The sequence below is a fragment of the Eleutherodactylus coqui genome, chromosome 1, assembly GCF_035609145.1.
Source record: "Eleutherodactylus coqui strain aEleCoq1 chromosome 1, aEleCoq1.hap1, whole genome shotgun sequence".
NCBI lineage: Eukaryota > Metazoa > Chordata > Amphibia > Anura > Eleutherodactylidae > Eleutherodactylus > Eleutherodactylus coqui.
The window spans coordinates 243079604-243097402 of NC_089837.1; the positions used below are offsets into that span (position 1 = coordinate 243079604).

At 42.6% G+C, this 17799-nt stretch overlaps 1 protein-coding gene across 3 annotated transcripts in view; it reads left to right on the forward strand.

The window, feature by feature from the left end:
• Positions 1-8778, forward strand: part of SOBP (sine oculis binding protein homolog) — a 208329-nt gene extending 199551 nt beyond the window's left edge. For all 3 annotated transcript variants that reach the window (XM_066607371.1, XM_066607388.1, XM_066607380.1), the window contains one exon: positions 7431-8778. The gene's annotated coding sequence lies outside the window, so the exon portion shown is untranslated. The remainder of the gene's footprint in view (positions 1-7430) is intronic.
• The last annotated feature ends 9021 nt before the right edge of the window (positions 8779-17799 follow it).

Below are 17799 nucleotides of genomic sequence, written 5' to 3' on the forward strand. Positions count from 1 at the left end.
CTAAGCGGTTTTTAAGGCCATTTAAGTAGTTGTACTTAATTCCATGCCATTAACTATGCATGTAATAGAATAATTGGAATATGTGATGTACTCTGCAAAATACTCGATTCATTCATATGCAGCTAAATACTGTCTTTTATACTTGTTACAGTTCTATGTTAGCAGAAAACTTCCAAGACTCGATGATCCATGTAAACAAGACTTGAACAAATAACTTTACAATCTAAAGACAACCCAAAAAGAAATTTGCAATATTTCTGAAACTGAGACATAATGATGCTCCTGGGCCTTGATGCATTATCTGTACCCGGGACAATACACATGCTGAAAATAAATCATTAATTTGTATAATGCTCAGTTACAATATTGTATGTATGGTGCAGTATGTCACTGCGCATCAGGGCTCACTTATATCATTTCTGTTCTTTTATGTGACAGGATGGCTGGAAGGCTTTCTAGTCTTGGGCATCCAGTTGCTGTCGGAAGTTCTGCAAGCCCTGTTGTTACACTACTGAAATGTTAGAAGTGTATATAATATATGCAGTAAATCAGGAGAGAAGCAATGCCATGGAATACACTTTAGTGTTTGCATACTATAACTTGTTGTAGTAATACTGTATATATTGTATAAATCTAAAAGATCTGAAGAGATGCAAAGCATAGCTACAGAAGCACAGCATAGCACTGCAACTAGTACATATGCTTACATACACCGAAGTGCCCAACAGTTGTCACTCCTGTACTTTCACGCAGGATCAATACATTCAGTATAGAGGTTGAGTGCACTAGAGTCTGCCTCTTACCGCCCGCCTCATAGATGAACTGCCTGTTTAGTGTGGCTGAAAATCACGTAAGCGGGCGATAAAACGCCTATTCAGACGGCCAAGTGCGGTGATTATATGCCGCACCCAGAATACCGTCGACCTGGGGGAGACAGTTCAGCTCTGCTAAAATGCCACCCCCTTGCCGGCTGTCAGCAAGGTGAGGGGGCAGGATGGGCGGGAGCTTAGCATACTAGTTGCCATCCCGCCCCCTCCCATTGCAGACAGCCGGCAAGGAGTGGAGAGGAGGAGGGAAGGGGGTGGGAGTTTAGCAGACATGCTGCTAAACTCCCTCTCACTCTCTTTTCCCCAGCAGCTCCCATAGGCTCCCAAAGGAATCTATGGGACGACCGGCGTATTCCGGCCAGGAAAGATAGTTCCAGAACTTGCCGGACGGTAATTTTTGCACATCGGGTTCCCAATGCATCAGGTGGGGAGTGTATATCGGCCGGCTATAAAAACGCGGCCCATTTACGCTCGTGTGAAAGAGCCCATAGTCACATGACTTCTTATCAAGTATAATGCAGCTATTAGCAAGACATGGAATGTATGGAGTAACTGTTAGACTATTCACACACAGTTTCACAGCATTGGTGTTGGTGTTTTTGCTCAATATGTTACTTTATAGCAAATTATTGGAAAGTCTATATGCACAGTGTTTTTGTGGTATTTTCAAAATGCAGCATAGTGTATTTTCTGGTAATCTTCTCTATAGGATTTGAAGAACTCCAGAAAAAAAACATGTTTTAAAGGCTATATATTAAAAAACTACATTGAATGTTTGTAATGCTTGGCCTTTTTACATGTGTTTAAAGAGACTGTTACCATCATTTTTGCACCCACCTCTGAGGACAGCATACAGTAGTGATAGTCACACTGTTTGCAGTGATATGTCAGCTGTGTGGATCTGTGCAGTAGTTTTGGAGAATACGCAATCCTACGCAGACGGCCTTGATTTGTGCGCACAAATGCACACGGAAAACAAATCATAGCATGCTCTATTTCTGTGCGGGTCTCTCCCGGGCCGCTGGCTCCCTCTGCACATGCCGGAGCCGCGGGAGAGGTGAGCGCCACACTGGTCCCTGCAGGGGCTCGGGTCGGGTCCTGCTGCTAGAATTCTCACAGCGGAATCCGACCCAGCCATCTGCAGGCAGCCTTAAGAGTGGGCCCAAAGTCCTATAATATGAGCAATCTATGATATAAACAAGGCATAACTCTAAACTCTAGTTTCTAATGTAAGAGTATAAGGCCAACAACTGAAAGAGTAGAAAAGGGGAATGATCAAATGTTTATCATGAACTTGATGACATGCAACATTATAAAAAAAAAGTGCTACACTCAACCAAGATGTAGTGTGACAGACTGTGTATGTCTATATTGATATGTAAATACTGTAAATTACTATAATCACCTTCTACTTTAGTTTTAGTTTATTTAAAACCCAACAAGATGGATTTTCACATTTAGTTTTTAACATATGAATAAGAATGGCCACAGCTAATTTGCATGTTTTTGTATACAGTTCTCTATAATCATGTACATAGCATCGCCAATGCTGGTTTCAGAAATAGCACCATTTATACACCACAGCATCATCCCATTCTACTTGCCAGCTATATAATGAAGCAATTAAAGCTAATTGATGTCTATTTAAAGAAGCATTGCAATGCCTGTAATAATAGTATTGTTCCAGAATAATAATTATTGCTAACTCATTTAGCATAGTAGATATAGATCTTATTTTGATCAGAATGGCTTGCACAACAATGCTTCAGCTGATCAGCGAGGAAAGTCATGAAACTATTTCTGTAATGACTTCCTAAGCAGCAGTTATGTCACAGCCGGTCAGAATGTACAACTTTACCTATTGCAACATTTATTGGATATATCTCTTGTAACCTAGTGCTGTCTCATTCTTATTCTTCAGACAGAATGTTCCACTTAACAATAATTCCCTTGAGGTGCCAATGCTAATTTTGGTTATTATTTTTATTTTATTATTAAAAGTGTTGTCCCACAACCTGTCATCATGTTTGAGGCCCATAAACTATATTATGGGGCTCAAAGATGAAGGATCAGGGAGCCCGGTGAATTCTTTTTCATACTCACTGGGTTACACGTTCCAGCAGTCTGGACACACAAAGTTTGCACGCACACACACCAAGTGATTCTTTTAGTCGGCTCTTCTATTTATCATAAAGGCGAGCGTGTTCACCGAGCTGGATGTAGCCCTTGAATAGGGGACCCGGTGAGTATGAAATACAGCTTCCTGCACTCCCCATTTCCTCAACTTTGAGCCATATCATATTATAAACATATTATAGAGGCTCAAACGTGATGACAGGTTTCCTTTATAATGCTTTGCAAGCACTCTGTCACTCCTGGTTGCTGCTGACCAGGACATGTGACTACTGTAGCCAATCACTGGCCACTACAGTAACCTTCTATAGACAATGATTGGCTGCAGCAGTCACATGTCCTGGACAGCAGCAACCTGGAAGGACAAAGTGCTTGTGAAACAATTTAAAGTTGTGGGAAAACCCCTTTAAGCTTAAACGGGATTTCACATCAAACTCCTCTGTGTCAGAGCAATATCTGTACTGGGGCCTCTTTACTTTGTCTTGTAATGACTTCATACGATGTAGTATCATACAATGCTCAGTATAAAAATAAGAATGCCTCTCACAACCCCACGAAATGTGTTATCAATGACAGCATCAAAGAATTGAAGTCAGCCTCTATGGCATCATTGCCCACTCTATAGCATGCAAAAGGCCTCTAACATAGAATATCTGTTGGATGCAGATGCCTGATAGCAGAGGGCCTTGTCCTTAATTTTTTAGGATCTGCACACCAAGTTACCTCATAGATTGTCATGCTCATCACCTGTCTCACCTCATTTTGGAACCCTAAAGGGGACACATAAGACTGTTATTGTCCATTATGATATCATCACCCACATGATGTTGTCACCCATGTGATATGATTACATGCATTGGTACCCTACAGGGGACCCACCAACCCATTTCCTTGATTACTTTTTCCTGTCATTCAGCAATGATGTCACCAAGACAGTGACATCATGCCACAGTGTTATAACCTAAAATGGATCCTAGACAAAGATGACGACATCGGTTCACTGACTACATGATGTACACTGTGCATTAGTTTGCATCAGTAGTCTAACACACTACAAGTTGCTTTGATTGGTCAGTGCTGCTCACATCTATGTCCCTTACAACATCTCTGATTACATCACCAGCGGTGATTTTAACCCCATAATTCCCATGTACCATCACATAATGTAAAGACATAAAGTGTGGGACTCACTTTGTTATGGGGTGCAGCCATCAATGTTGTCTGGCAGCTGTATAAGTGCACAAATTAAAGGGATGACACGCCTTGTGATGTCACTGCCCATCGCAACTCTACCTGTAATCTTATCGTGAGATTACCCTGTGTTTTGAGGGCTCAAGACTAAAGTCAATGTTGTTGATGTTTATTATTTTGATGTCATCATAAGACTATTTTCTTGACAGTTCTCCCCTGTCTCTGATAATGTCATCTGCTGGGATATCCCCAATATGCAAAGAAAGGATGGAAGATGCACTGTGTAGGGTTGTATAGTCATAAATAATTCTTCTTCAGTGCACTATTCTATGCACTCCCCTTTTATGGCTGTGCAACCACAACTGTGTATCACGTAGCTTTACTGGTGTTCCTTAAGGGAATAACTCTGGTTACAAAACTAGGTAACTATGGATGAATCAGTGAAGGAGTCTATGCTGTCAGTGAAGGTGCTCTCGAGGTGATGAAAACAGTAAAGAACTTATATTTGTTATTGATGGACAACGTGTTTTGACTGGAAGTTGATTCTTCATCAGGTTTGCGTTATCTAGTAACTTACGATCACGAAGGTACTTTTATAGAGCAATTGGTGCAAAGAAGACACTTTTCAAAGGTCACACTATGTCAATTGCAGCATCAATTTTAATACAACCGTCCAGTATAACATTGTTTGGATTAAAGAAATAACATTAGAATAGTATTAAAGCATTAAAATATCCTGTCCAAGAACAAAAATGTTTTCAGACAAAATCATAAAATGAATATGAGGGCAATTACTACTTTAATTGGGTTGTCCAGTTGTAAACTGCTTATGGCCTATAAGGATATACCATCAATAATTATAATAGATCGGCAGGAGTCTGACACCCGGAACTCCCATCAATCAGCTGTTTGCTGGGTCAGTGTGTTCATACAATGAGGAGATTTATGCAGGAAGTAGGCAACTCTATTCCCACTGCAGTGGCCAGGATTGGTATTTCAGGCAAGTTGGACCTGTAACACCAAGCCTGACCATTTCAGTGGGAATTAAGCAGTCTGCTTCCTGCAGAAATTACCTTACTGCACAAGTACACAGGCCAAGTAAACAGCTGATTGGCTGGGGTCCCTGGAAATGGACCCCTGCTCTACTATTGATGACCTATCCTAAGAATAGGCCATCAATAGTTTACAAGTGGACAACTCCTTTACCTGTGCAATATTAATGTAATATAAAAAAGTGATATCACAAAGACACTATCATCAGCTCGTTTGGAGTAAGGAGATGCATGGGCCAACCCTGCTGCTAGGCGTAGGTGCCACAATTTCTGGCAGCTGTTGGTCCCTGTGCTCAAATCATAGGTCCAGCACCCCTAGCATTACTGTCTGCCACCCCATTTGTTTCATCACTTGTGATGGTAACTACCCTTTTTGGCCTTATTGGGGACACATCAGGCAATGTCTCTGACCTTACTCATTATGATGTCATCACCTTTGCAATATCATCATCTCTATAATGTCACTGCCTCGTGATATCATGACATGGATTACTACCCTGCAGGGGAACCACAAGCCAAAGTCCCTGAACTGCCCTACCTGTGAAGTATTAAAGGGGATGCACAACGTCTCCACATGGACCACCCATGCTTCATGGTGCAGCTGTCTGACAACTGCACAGTTTACAGGGCAAGCATTCCTTGTTATGTCACAGTCCCTTACCCTACTAGTGATGTCATCACCTTGAAGAGGATATATCAAGCAATGTCACTTGCATTTCGCTTTACGATGTTTTCAACCCTGCAATGACATCACATACATTGGTGCCCTACAGAGGACCTACTGGCCCATGTCCCTGACGTCCACCCAATGATGACACAATAACATCATGGCTAACTTGGAACCTCATGATTTCACACCTGTGGTGTCATCACCTTCTATGGAGCCCAAAAGTAAACACACCACTCTTCATACAGAGACAACCTCTACTTACAGGTTTGTGTTTTGGCCCACCATTTATAGGCCTGGCACTCCTGGTAACGTCACCCCACCACCACACCCCCAGCTGTCATTATCAATTCAGGGGCAATTGCATCATCACTTCTATGATGTCCCCACCACTATAAAATTGCCCCATGGTGTTGTTAACACGTGCACCAGCTCATATTTCTTATTTGTATCCATAGTTTGAAACCCAAAAAGAAGTCCAGTATGGATGTAAGTTTTCATGCCACCAAAAAGTTTTCACACTCGTGAATTAACTACCTAGACTCACAGAACCACCAGTTAGATATATTGCACAACACCATACAACATATATTTTCCTATTGACTATCAGCAAACATCTGGCCACAGTGTTCTTAAAAGACTACTCGAAACAAACTCCATGAAAAATGAACCTAGATGCTGAGGGTGAACCCAACCACGATCGAATGATTGGAGGTAATATGCTGTTCAATCGAATACATTGGATCACGTAGTTTCACTTACACTAGCGGGTTGGAATTGTGTAATCTGCTTACAGAAAATAGAACGCAGCATGTTCTATTTTACTGCAAAATCCGTGACATAGAGCCCATTGTGCTCTATGGTCGCAGATAGGCCCGCAGTCCATACGCAATTACATTGTGTATGGGGGGTGGGTACCCGCATCATCAGTGAGGGATAACACGGGAGATATAAATAACAAAAAGTGTATTGCTCATGACCGCCCGCATGAGTACACGGTCATACACAATACAATTACGTGGCTGTACGCAGGGTCACAGCCTGGCTAACAGCTGGAATTTGCTTTTGTAGGTCTGCAGCGAATTCCGCATACAGTCACGTGAGCCTAGCTTTAGGGTATTCACAAACAAAATGGACAGTTTCCACTGCACAGTGTATCACATGTGGACTTTGTTGCAGATTTGCCACAAATTTCACCCTTTGCATTGCAAATCTAAAAGAAATCCTCAACAATTTAAACTCTGCACAGAAAATCCACAATTCATTATCTGGAACCTAAAATTATCCTAATACCTGAAGTAAATGGGTATAAGTGGCAATGCCAGACATACTCTATTGATAAGACTGGCGCTGTGTGTGAAAGAAAGTAGACCTATTGCTTTTTCTGCTAATCTCATGTGGCCCTTATAAGTGAATGTCTATTCTGAACAAAAATCTGGACTATACTGGTATCATTTAGATAGTAAATAATATATGCTATAAAATATCCTCCAGTATGTATGTATTATAAATCATATTAGTATGCAGTATGTAAATTAATGTTTGTTTGTTTTTTTATAGGATGTTGGCTAACAGGGTATCTTGCATGGGAAAATGGGAGCAGCACAGTCTATGTACACTTCACCGAACTACACCAGCTGGTCCACTTCTGATTTCCATTTGTCTGCCTGCCACTGCCTTTGCTGAATACAAACTAACTTCCTGCTGTCTCTACTCATCATGCTGTCATGTAAGAAAAGCCATGCTATCCATATCTCATAGGATGCTGAGCATTCCTTTCCACTTCACTTTCCCCTGCACCCACAGTTGCTGTCATAAAGAAGAAAGTGGACCAATAAATTACTCACCCCCTCAATATCTCTACTGGAGGGAAACGTATGACTGGAATTAAATGGACTTCTTGTTTTGCTTAAGAGACTTCTGGTTTTGCTGCTACAATGAGAATTGTACTTTCTTATATAGGGTGTGGAACTGTTAAAAGGGTAAAGGTCTTGCATTGGAGTAGCAACACTTCATAGTCATCTCCCTCTTACCCATGATGCACTTTTAATTGAAACGTTTAAAAAAAAAAAAAATTAAATGGCTAATATTGTACTTTTTATTTTAACAAAGGCCACCTTTATGTCTAATGCCATATTTTCAGTGTTAGGCTTTATGGATTTTAATCTTTACAGAGTGCAGTAGACGGCAGCATGAATAGTTGATATTGTGGTTTCTTGTACAGACTAGATGGCAAAAGAGATCTGTAAATGTTTATTCTACTCACATTTCTTTTAAAACTCCCCCAAAACAGCGCCCCAATTGGGAACAGAGCAAAAGTGTTGAACTAAAGACCAAACTTTCCCTAGGGTGTAAAATAATCAGACAAGGGAGGGAGGAGATATTTGCTGAGTGTCATAAGAGATACAGGATGAAATTTCAACCTCCCTAGATTTCAGTGATCCAGGAAGCCAGCGAGACAATCTCTCCACATACACACAGCCCTTTCATGATAATTGGAATAGTATGGGCATGCCAATGATTGAATGGGGGCCAAGTGGAATTTTTTCCCCAGACACCCCTTTTCTTGGAACCACAAACCCCCGTTTTCCTGCCTGCTATTCTGTTTTTGTGTTTGCTTACTCCTGTCTTGGTGATGAAAAATGTGCAATTCAGTCCTCAGTCACTGGAGTGAGGATATAACAGGGTAGAAGACACATTTCTATAATTATGTGCACTTGTACAGATGTAGCCAAGAGTCCAAAACGACACTAGCATAGAGCTTGTGTGCCAGCACTTATCGTCAAGAAAGAGTGGAACTGATGTAATGTACCCCTTTATTTTTTTCATACCTTTGGAAGAACTCATTAAATCACATTGTGATTCAGTGTATATGTTTACTAATTCAAATAAAGCATTTGCTCATTCACCTTTTCTGCACAGTGCCTGCTATTTAAAGTAAACATGCATTTTTTTACAATTATGTGGATTCAATAGAATGGCATTCTGTGCAGTATGGATTGGAGCATAGCAGCTTTTTTAGTGTATGTGTACTGTTAGTACTATGTATATACTGTATTTCTATAGCTTTGTTTGTAAAAAAGGAGAAAAAAAGACAAAAACAATATCACTTGGCAGTTTAAACTACTGTTTCAGAAATTACCCCTTTATTTATTAACATGGAATCGATTACGAACTTGTGGAGTGTCAAATTCTCATTCTGTCATGTTACATGTTTCCAGAATTGTAACTTTGAGTATGTGGGGAACAGCTGACCTATCCAAATGTTTCCAAAATTAAAATACAACACGTCCCTCTTTTGTAAATTTGAAGCAATTCTGTATTGTTATAAACATTCCCACTGTGATGAAGGCGACTTGTGTGTGTGGAAGGAACGTGAACTGAAGTGTTTGTGTTTTGTTGGATTATTAGGATAATGATATCTTTATGGACTGTTCTTTAGAACATCTCTTTTTATCCTATAAATTTCTGTGCAAACTTTGAAGTTGTTTTCTTTCATTATTTATGTACTACTTGGCATACACAAGACAGAGTAATCAGCACTACAAGTTAATTGTGATTATATAGATATATTCATGATGTCATAAATAGTGTTAATGCCAGTGGCATTAACCAGCCATCTAGAGGGTTCATGCTATCTTCAAACTGAGCCTGTTTCATAAATCCAATTGTCAGCATGGGGAAAAGCATATGATGCGGTAGACAGTCCACAAGGAGTTAACTACACAAATAGAGACAGCTTGAGCGCTCACATTCCAGCTATAATGAATATAGCTGACACTTTGTATCTTTTTAGTTTGCTTTATAGCAGTTTCATCATATCATATACAACAAAGTAGCAAACTTCACCCATAAGTCCAACATGCTCTGAAGGCCTGGACGTCAGACTTGGAGACAGAAAAGTGGATTGTAAACATGTTGCCAACAATCTTTCAGGGGCTGCTACCCCGAATAAGATTTGCTTATGAGTTCTTGCATTTGCTGCTTACTAGCAGGAGTAAAAAAATCTGATTTACTATGGAAAGTGAAGTATAGGCATTATTGGAGTCGATGATTTCTAATATTTAATGTCTTTATGTTTTAACAAATGATTGATATATTCTCTTTTTTTATATGGTATAAATGACAGTGGGGGAGGGGGAGTGGTGGCACACAACACACATGCCTGAAGAAGTGGGAGATGCTGCTGAAAGCTTGTGGGCAGTGTGTTGTAGTTTGATTCATGCGATATGATGAAAAGATACAAAGTATCAGCTATATTTATTATAGAGGTAGACGGGCTCTATATAGTAGTGTGTCAAAAGAGAAAAAGCCTTATTAAATACATAAAAACCATAATGTGAAAAAAGAAAAAAAAAACATTAAAACGTGCCCTCCAAAAGATATAACATCAGACTACACCAATCGTGTGGATGGCTAATAAATCACACAGGGTTTATATGGCCAATGTACACACCATACCTTAAAGACATCCAAAAATTATCAAACCACAGTAAGGCCGGCTTCACACGAGCGTGACGGGCTCCGCCGCGCAATATTCCGCAGTGAAGCCCGTCACGGCGCCCCCCAGAGACCCCATACTTACCAGCGGAAGATAGCGTGAAGACGCTTCCCCGCCCACCGCCGTCGCGTCATGTGACACGCCCACCGCGTCACGTGACACGGTCGGCCGCGTCATATGACGCGGCGGCGGTAGGCGGGAAAGCGTTTTCACGCTATCTTCCGCTGTGTTACAGCGGGAGATAGCGTGAATGGACGGCTTCCATTGACTGCAATGGAAGCCGTCAGCGCGTACACCCGCGGCAAATAGAGCATGCTGCGGGTGAGGACGGGAGATTTCATGGTGCGAAATTCCGCGGTGGAATTCCGCATCGTGAGCATTGAGCTATTAGGTTCAATAGAACCTAATAGCAGGGGGCAACGCAGCGGATTTTTGCTGCGAATTTACGCGGCGTAAATCCGTTCGTGGGAAGGAGGCCTAATGCAAGCAAGCTTTCCACATAACAGAGAATATGCATAATGCAACAAAAATAATAAGAATAGTGTGTGATTTCTAACCAAATATATCTGGGAAATGTAACCAAAAAATAAAGTGCTAGACATGATTCAGGGCACCAACAACCTAAGAATGAATATATATCACACCAGCCAACCCACTTCACTGAGGTACAGAGACATCTCGGCATGTGTCGCTGTCACCCTGTGTGGTTTTCTTAGGGTAGTGAGCTTAGAGAAAAAGTGCTTTGTGATCTGGATTCCTCTGCTGCCTCTGTCACTAGATGTGCAAATCTGTGAAGTCTATCTTCTTTGGAAAGGGAGTATGGACTACTGTGCACTGGAGGACAACCCTGGATTGAGGGAATCTACACAGGATTATTACAGATGATCTTCCTGATGTGAAGCATTCATAACTCATGTTTAATGACACTTTGATACATAAATTTGATATCAATGGAAACAGAAAGTCAAAATGTTTTGTTGTACCAGTACACATCAAAATATTTTCCACATCAGAGTTGTTAATATGAGCACTTTGTCACTCGACATACATGGAGCCTGTAATCAGGTTCCTGTCCTACATATTGTAACGTATCACAATTAACTGATACAATGGCTTCCATGATGTGTACTTGTAGATCATGTATGGTGGGTGGCAGGGGGCATGTAGACTCTAACACTCCCCCAGAGGAAAAAAAATCACAAGGTGTAAGGTCCGGGGAACATGGAGGCCAAGAAAGAAGTTCACCATCATCATGCCCTGCATGGCCAATCCAACTGCCTGGCAGTCATCTATTGAGCTCACTTCTAACTCATTGTGAAAATAATGAGAGGGGTCTCCCATCCTGTTGGGAGATGAAACCTGGGTTTTTCTGTTCCATCAGCAGCAGAAGCCATATTTGTAGCATGTGCAGGTATGAAATCGCTGGGATTGTTTCCTCATGGAAAAAGAAGGGGCCGTACACTTTCCTACAGGTTCTAGCACAAAACACATTCACCTTGGGGTGGTAGCACATATGCTCCATGTAGACGTGGGGTTTCCCTCCTCCAGATTCTGACATTAGTAAAGCAGTTTCATCACTAAACACCAAAGGTTCCATGAATTTATCTATTTCTATTAGCGTGAGCATATTCCCACATAGAAAATGTCGTATCGCTTTGTCGCCCTGTTTCAGGGCCGGTAACAATTGCAATGTTAGCGTGGAATCTTCCACTCAGTCGGTTGTGGGATGTCCTATTTTCTGCTTGCTCTGACAGTGGATTTCTGAGAACTTCATGTGAAACTTGCACGGACACGCTCCACTGTTTCCACGCTTACTCTGCCTTTGCAATATATTTGACAAGGACTAAAAGAGAAAATGATGCCACAATCTCTGCGATGTGCAGATATATACACAATGTAAATGTTATGTACAGCGAGTATAAAACAGCCTGCTGACATAATCCTTAAAGGGAACCTGTCACATTTAGAAAACATTGTCTGATCTGTAGGCAGCATCTTGTAGAGCAGGAGTCTCTCAGCAGATTGGCATATAAAACACTGGTCTTAAATGAATGTGCCCTATATGCTCTATTACATGATCCTGCTGATTAGTTTGTATTTTCAATGTGATAGATTCTGTTTAAGGGGGAATTAAGTAGAAACAGATGTAAAGTGACACGCTACAGAGCAAGAAATATTGGTGTATTTTATACAGAATTTAATATGCCATGCAAAGCACAGAGGTAACTGAAATGAAACATACTTTGTTGCCTCTATTACATTTATGTTTCTTGTCAGTTCAGTTCACATGGCCCTAGAACAAAACCAGAAACATAATGATGAATTGCTTTATTTGCTCAAGAGTAAATTTTTCTTCTATATATCTAAACCAGGCTTTTCCAGCTGGCTTTCCACAGATGGCAACAAGGATAAGCAATGCCAAAGTTGCAGGGTGACGCTGCCTGTCTGACATTCATAAAATTCCACCTAAGCATGTGTGCTTTGGATGACATTGACCCCCTACTTCTGTAGAATTACATGGTATAGCTTGGCCATAGTCAAGCATAGCATTATCAGAGAAATGGCTTGTATGGGCTGGTGACTTTAGAAATAGTGACAACAGGCAAAGTCACACTTTGTGTCGGTAATGTTTATTCACTTTATAGTATGCTTGGCTTGCTTAGTCCAGTACATGACGCACTGGAATACTGGTTTTCTGAAGATAAAGGCATAAAGTAGTGCAGTAGAGTATTGGTAAGTATATTTAATAATTAAATACATTAACATAGTGTGTAAGGCTGAAAAACAGACGTGTCCATCCAGTTTAGCCTATTACCCCCCAATGTTGATCTAGAGGAAGGCAAAACGCCACAATGAGGTAGAAGCCAATTTTCCTTATTTAAGGGGAAAAAGATTTCCTTCCTAACTTCAATCTGGTATTCATGTTAGATTGTAGGAAGCTGTCCTGTGAATAGTATAATTTATCATTCTGAATCCTATGCCCCTGTGAATAGCCTAACTTCAATCTGGCATTCGGAATAATCCCTGGATCACCTTTCTGAAGTAATTTGTGATTATAAACTGTAATATTGTTAAAATCAATCAATTCACTTATTTTATCTAAACACCTGGACTGCTGAATCTGTGCTATAAACAAAGCCACTGGCAGCAAAAGAGATAAGCAACAGAAAAGTGCAATCCAATATAGTGCATAATAGATTATGATGGTTGCTACTGATGAGATCCTGTCATGGTGTAAGGTCAGCGGGGTTGTCTGCATAGCTCTGCAGCCCCACTGACTCCATTCCCATTTATTTATTTACCTCTGTTTACCTAGAGAGGTTCTTCTTAGGTCTGGCTCCCAACTGTGTTGAGTGAGTGATCCTCACAGCTCATTATCAATAGATGATTTAGGACATAATTGGATAGGTACTTAGGTCCAGCTCCCAGCTTAGGTCCATGAACTTTTAAAGAGGTCTCCTGATATGTCTGTTTTAGTAAACATATGCATTGTCTCCAAATACAGCTTGAGATGGTACAATGCCTTTGCAGTGCCACCTATTAGAAGCTAGCTTTCCTATAAGTCAGTATCCAACTTTTTAACAGGCTATGTAACATGACTGGGAATATAAGCCAAAACCAGGGTCTTCTCCAAAAGGAGACGTAAAGAATGCACAGACAGGCTGTTTCAGGGGTTTTGCCGCTCATCGGTATACAGTTGGTTTCTTGTTCTGTGGCTGAGAAACCTGTGACGTGACTTTGGAAGGGTACAGTTTCATCCGAAGCATTGTACTATCTTTTATTTGCATACCAAATTTCCAAGAGGAGCACTGCATGGCCTTTTAAGTCTCATCATGCCTATGATGCGGTTTCTGCAAGCAGTAACTGTACCCTTCCCGATCTGTAGCTCCAGATTTACACAGCTAGTACAGAACTCAATTGGAGTTGTGTAAATCTGTGTGAGCACAGCTGATCCTACAGCTGGCTGCATTGATTATGCCAAATGCCATGGCAAGTAGGGAAGGTGTTACAATTCGGGGATTTTCCCCATAGCAATTTTGTGTCCTGGGTTTATGCAGTGAGGTGTCTACAATGTAGGCACACCACGCGGTCAGTACAGGGTCCTGGGGTCAGGAGGTCAGCCTCAATGAATGGCTCCACCTCTTGTCAATCATCCAGGCCCTCTCTGTGCTATGAACATTACCTCCGCACTGCTGTAATGTGGGTGATGCTATCTTTCCTATATGTCAAGTGACTGCTGCTGAGGAGCAGTCACATGATGTCTAGGAGAGATTGTGCTGCCCAAATTATAGCAGCATGCCGAAAGGATTCATGCAAATAAGGAAGATTGAACAATACCCCTGCAGCACCACCTATTGGAAGGCAGCCTTCGTGTAAGTCAAGGTTAGACTCCTTATACAAGTCATATAACAATGATTGGGAATTGAAAACCAAGCCAGAATCCATACACAGACAGCTGTTTCTGAGTTTTTGCCCCTCATCAGTGTGCAGCAGGATCCTGGCTTGGCTAGTGAGAGGACTATGATATAGGTTGTGGCGCTGCATATTACCCAGAGGAGCATGCATGACCTTATAAGTCTTCTCACCCACTTTCTAGGTGCTCTCCTTAAGGAGTGATGTTACCCCTCCCAACTAACATCATAGGCCTCTCGCTAACCAAGCCAGAATCCTACTGCACACTGATGAGAGGCAAACACCTGAAACAGCTTTGTATGGATTCTGGCTTGTTTTTCAATTCCCAACCGTTGTTATAAGGCTTGTGTAAAGGGTCTGGCATTGACTTGCAGGAATGCTGCCTTCCAATAGGTGGCGCTGCAAAGGTATTGTTCCATTTTTCTTATTTACATATTTCCCAGAGGAGCATGGATGGCCTTATAAGTCTCCTCACAAAATCTTCTAGGTGCTCTCCTTAAGGAGAAACAATACCCTTCCAGGATGAATAACTCAGAGAAAGCTCGTTTGATGGTAATGGGTCTGCTGTTCTTTCCTGTGGGTCTACATCCCCCTACCCTGACAGTGTGGTCTGCTGGATATGCACTCCAGCCCCTGCATGTACACAGAGATCTGCTTAGATGTTACCGGGCTGGGCGTGTGCTCATGCACAAATTGTATCTTCCTATCACCCAGCTTTCCCAGGCTTATGAATGGCATATTATCAAAGTTTGATGATATGCTATTAGAACTTGGGGAAAGCTGGGTGACCCTCCTTATGGGATCTGGTGATCATATTTGTTACCACCCAGCTTTCACAGGCTTCTGAATGGCATATCATAGATATATCCCAGTACCATTGAAAGTGAATATAGTTCCAACACAACCAGCGCTCCATTCAGTGTCTCCCTCACGCAGACGCTTTTTTAGCGCAGCCCTTAACGCTGTACAACGCTCCCATTAATTTCAATGCATGGCGCGAGGGGGCGCTTTGGGAAACAGTTGGTGGATTATTCGGTCTGGCCCTGCCTCTACCCCTGGCCACCGCACTGCCTCTTTCAAGCTGCCCTGCTGCTGCACTTGCCTCCCCCTCTGAAGACCTGTCCTCAGTAGGCGTAGCAAACCAGGTGGGGTCAGTCACCTCATCGTCCTGCTGCTCTTCCTTCGAATCCTCTGTGCGCTCCTCCCTCGGACTTACTCCAATTACTACTACCTGAGTGATAGACAACTGTGTCTCATCGTCATCGTCCTCCTCACCCACTGAAAGCTCTTGAGACAGTTGCCGGAAGTCCCCAGCCTCATCCCCCGGACCCCGGGAACTTTCCAAAGGTTGGGCATCGGTCACGACAAACTCCCCCAGTGGGAGAGGATTCGGAACCATTGCTGCCCATTCTGGGCAGGGGCCCGAGAACAGTTCCTGGGAGTCTGCCTGCTCCTCAGAATGTGTCATTGTAATGGAGTGAGGAGGCTGGGAGAAAGGAGGAGCAGCAGCCAGAGGATTCAGAGTTGCAGCAGTGGACGGCGCAGAATTCTGGGTGGTCGATAGATTGCTGGATGCACTTTCTGCCATCCACGACAGGACCTGCTCACACTGCTTATTTTCTAATAAAGGTCTACCGCGTGGACCCATTAATTGTGAGATGAATGTGGGGACGCCAGAAACGTGCCTCTCTCCTAATCCCGCAGCAGTCGGCTGCGATACACCTGGATCAGGAGCTCGGCCTGTGCCCACACCCTGACTTGGGCTTCCGCGTCCTCGCCCGCGTCCACGTCCTCTCGGCCTACCCCTACCCCTCAGCATGCTGTATTACCAGTAGTGCAGAAACAGAACGCTGTAATTAAATGTGCCGCTTATTGGCCTATGGTTGGAGGCTGACTTCGCTTACGGAACGCACAGCAGAGGCAGGAAAGAATTTTGCGCAAGCCTGCTGTAACACTTAGCTGGCTGCGTATGAATTAGGACAACTACCCCCAGCAGAGACGCAGTACAGTCAGGACGGTCACAGGCAGCCCAAATAGATTTTTTTTCCCAAATTTTTTTGGAAAAGCCCACTGCCTATATAGACTGGATATGTCTTTCACTGTCCCTGCCTCACCACCACTACTGGCCGTGGACTATGTAAAATTACTGCAGACTGTTTCACTCTGGACAGGATGACAGCGGAGATGTAAGAGGCAACGCAGAGGCAGGAAAGAATTTTGTGCAAGCCTGCCTTAACACTTAGCTGGCTGCGTATGAATTAGGACAACTACCCCCAGCAGAGACGCAGTACAGTCAGGACGGTCACAGGCAGCCCAAATAGATTTTTTTTTCCCAAATTTTTGGAAAAGCCCACTGCCTATATAGACTGGATATGTCTTTCACTGTCCCTGCCTCACCATCACTACTGGCCGTGGACTATGTAAAATTACTGCAGGACGCAATGCTCTGGACGCAATGCTCTGCACGGCCGATATACAAAAAAAAAAGTGCAACACTGCAAAAAGCAGCCTCAACAGTATTGCACACGGTCAGATGTGGCCCTAAGAAGGACCGTTGGGGTTCTTGAAGCCTAAAATCACTCCTAACACTCTCCCTATAGCAGCTCCAGCATCAGCAGCACTTTCCCTGAGCTATGTCAGAATGCATCTGTGGCGAGCCGCGGGAGGGGCCGATTTATATACTCGGGTGACACCTGATCTCGCCAGCCACTCACTGCAGGGGGGTGGTATAGGGCTTGAACGTCGCAGGGGGAAGTTGTAATGCCTTCCCTGTCTTTCTATTGGCCAGAAAAGCGCGCTAACGTCTCAAAGATGAAAGTGAAAGTAACTCGAACATCGCGTGGTGCTCGCCTCTAGTAACGAGCATCTCGAACACGCTAATACTCGAACGAGTATCAAGCTCGGACGAGTACGTTCGCTCATCTCTACTGCTTTCCATTACAAACAGCAAGATACCATGAGCTATGCATAAGTGCAATGACTGTGACCGAAAAGGAGACCTTTTTTTAACATGTC